Source organism: Cucurbita pepo, unplaced genomic scaffold (assembly GCF_002806865.2).
Source record: "Cucurbita pepo subsp. pepo cultivar mu-cu-16 unplaced genomic scaffold, ASM280686v2 Cp4.1_scaffold000571, whole genome shotgun sequence".
Taxonomy (NCBI): domain Eukaryota; kingdom Viridiplantae; phylum Streptophyta; class Magnoliopsida; order Cucurbitales; family Cucurbitaceae; genus Cucurbita; species Cucurbita pepo.
Window position 1 is genome coordinate 9,934 of NW_019646797.1, and position 3,048 is coordinate 12,981.

General features: G+C 32.8%; 1 non-coding gene across 1 annotated transcript; it reads left to right on the forward strand.

Moving 5' to 3' along the window:
* Window positions 1-1,962: 1,962 nt before the first annotated feature.
* TRNAA-AGC lies at window positions 1,963-2,035 on the forward strand. Its single transcript has one exon. It is a non-coding gene; the product is annotated as a tRNA-Ala (tRNA).
* Window positions 2,036-3,048: the final 1,013 nt, after the last annotated feature.

The following is a 3,048-nucleotide window of genomic DNA, read 5'->3' on the forward strand; positions in this document are numbered from 1 at the left end:
AAAAACCTCTCACAAGCACTCTCTTTCACGTATACAAAATCCCTCCCAAGTTTAGTCACTCACCGGATTCCACAATCCCGTTCTAAGGCCGGAGAATAGTGGAGAAGACACTAGTGGTGGTTCGAAATCGGTTCGTGAGGCAAAAGGAGTTTGAACTACAAAAGGTTAGTATTTAAACTCATTAAGTTTTAATACTTATGAACATGCTAGTCATTTACAATAATTGATGTTCTAAAAGTGCCTAAGATCCAAATTGCTTCCGCATGTGTTATATTAACATCATCATAAATATCCTCCTGTCCTCAAGTTATTATGTAAAAATTAGATTTCAGAGGAATGAAATTGATCTCTCAAGTTTAGAAGTTCCCCTTAAAAATTCGAGTATTATCTCTACCATTTCTAAGTTTCAAGAAATTATTATGTGAAAATTAGATTTTAGAGGAATAAAATTGATCTCTCGAGTTTAGAAGTTCCCCTTAAAAATTCGAGCATTATCTCTGCCATTTCTAAGTTTCAACCAATTGTTGGGGGTAGAATTGCACATGAGTCTATCAAGTTCTATTGTGTGGTTGAGTGAAATTCTCAACCTTCTACTTATTTTTGGGATTTATTCTCTTCCTATTCATTGTAATTTATTCTAATACAAACAAGTTTGTTTTTTAGGGAATGTATTAAACACATGGGTTTATTAATTACTGTGAACTTTTATTTAAAATGAAGTAAATACAAATGGAGTAAGTATATATACCGATAAAAGAGGAATTATGTTTACTAGAACATTTTTTTTTTTAATATGAGATAGAAGTAAACATACAAGTAAAAAGAAACTACATAAACTTAAAGAAGTTGATCCCATTTTACCATATAAATATTGTTAAAGGATAGCAAAGAAGTAGTTTTGACATATCAAATGTATATATTTTTTAAAACTAAAATTAAAAAATTAAAAAATTAAAAAAATTAAAAAATATATATAAAATAAAAGTCGTTTTCATAAACATAGTTTGTGGTGAAATTTTGCTTAAAATTCAAATGTATTGTTTCAATATCTATCCCAAAGGAATGCATATGCTTNGCTTAAAATTCAAATGTATTGTTTCAATATCTATCCCAAATGAATGCATATGCTTTAGTGGCAATGCAGCTTCAACCAAAATAATTTGAGCTTGGTCATTCATAATCATGTGGGTACAAGGTAGGAATTATAGGATATGAACTTTATTTATGTCAATATTTTTTACATTCAATTTTCCCTTATTCCTGACATGTAGAGTAGCGATATTTCTTCATTTTCACTATTATTGATGACGGAAAATTTAGGGTTTTGTGATTTAAGAGTTGTGGGTATTTAGCCAGATGGTAGGGCGCCTGCGTAGCATGCGAAAGGTACGAGGATCTATACCCTGCATCTTCAAAAGAAACTATTTGTTATTCATATCTTATTTCTATTCAATCTTTCCTTATTTATGACATAATGAGCCGGAGATATTTTTTTATTTACACAATTATTGATGACGGGACGTTTAAGATTTTCCAATGTAAGAGTTGTGCGGATGTAGATCAAATGGTAGAGCACTTGCTTCTCGTGTGGGTAGTACGGGGATCAATACCTTGCATCTCCAAATGAACGGATTGTTAAATATATTATTTCTTTTCAAAATTTTCATATTTACGACATAATGAGCAGGTATAATTTTTCATTTTCACTATTATTGATGACAAGACGTTTAGGGTTTTGTGATATAAGAATCGTGGGGATGTAGCTCAGATGGTACAACGCTTGCTTTGCATGCGAGAGGTATGGGGATTGATACCCTACATCTCCAAAATAAAACTATTTATTATTAAATATGTTATTTCTTTTCAAGTTTTCCTTATTCATGACATGTTAAGTAGTGATATTTCTTCATTTTCACTATTATTGATGATGGAAAATTTAGGGTTTTGTGATGCAAGAATTGTGGGGATGTAGCTCAAATGGTAGAGCGCTCGCTTAGCATGCGAGAGGTACGGGGATCGATACCCTGCATCTCCAAAAGAAACTCGACATCTGACATCATGAGCGGAGTTATTTTTTCATTTTCACTATTATTGATGACAGGACGTTTAGGGTTTTCTGATGTAAGAATGTAGATTAGATTTTAGATCGCTTTCTTAGCATGTGAGAAGATGGGGATCCTGAGAATGTAGATTAGATTTTAGATGTTTCCTTATTTATGACATCATGAGCGGAGATATTTTTTCATTTTCACTATTATTGATGACGGGACGTTTAAGGTTTTCTGATGTAAGAATAAGAATCATCAGATTTCATTTTCACTATTATTGATGACGGGACGTTTAGGGTTTTCTGATGTAAGAATCAGAATCATCAGAATGTAGATTAGATTTTAGATAGCTTTCTTAGCATGTGAGAAGATGGGGATCCTGAGAATGTAGATTAGATTTTAGATCTTTCCTTATTTATGACATCATGAGCGGAGATATTTTTTCATTTTCACTATTATTGATGACGGGACGTTTAGGGTTTTCTGATGTAAGAATAAGAATCATCAGAATGTAGATTAGATTTTAGATTGCTTTCATAGCATGTGAGAAGTATAGGGATCGTGAGAATGTAGATTAGATTTTAGATCACTTTCTTAGCATGTGAGAAGTATGGGGATCTATACTCGCATCTCTAAAGGATTAATGAGTAGCAATATTTTTTCACTTTCACTATTATTGATGATAAGATGTTTAGGGTTTTATGTCATGAGAATCTTGAGGATGTAGCTCAGGTGGTAGAGCGCTCGCTTTGCATGCGAGAGGTATAGGGATCGATACATTTTTTCATTTTCACTATTACTAATGACGGAAAATTTAGGATTTTGTGGTGCAAGTACTGTGGGGATGTAGCTCAGATGGTAGAGCGCTCGTGAGCATGTGAGAGGTATGGGGATCGATACCTCATTTTCACTTTTATTGATGACGAAAAATTTAATGTTTTGTGAAGTAAGAATCATGGGGATGTAGCTTAGATGGTTGTGAAGTAAGAATCATGGGGAT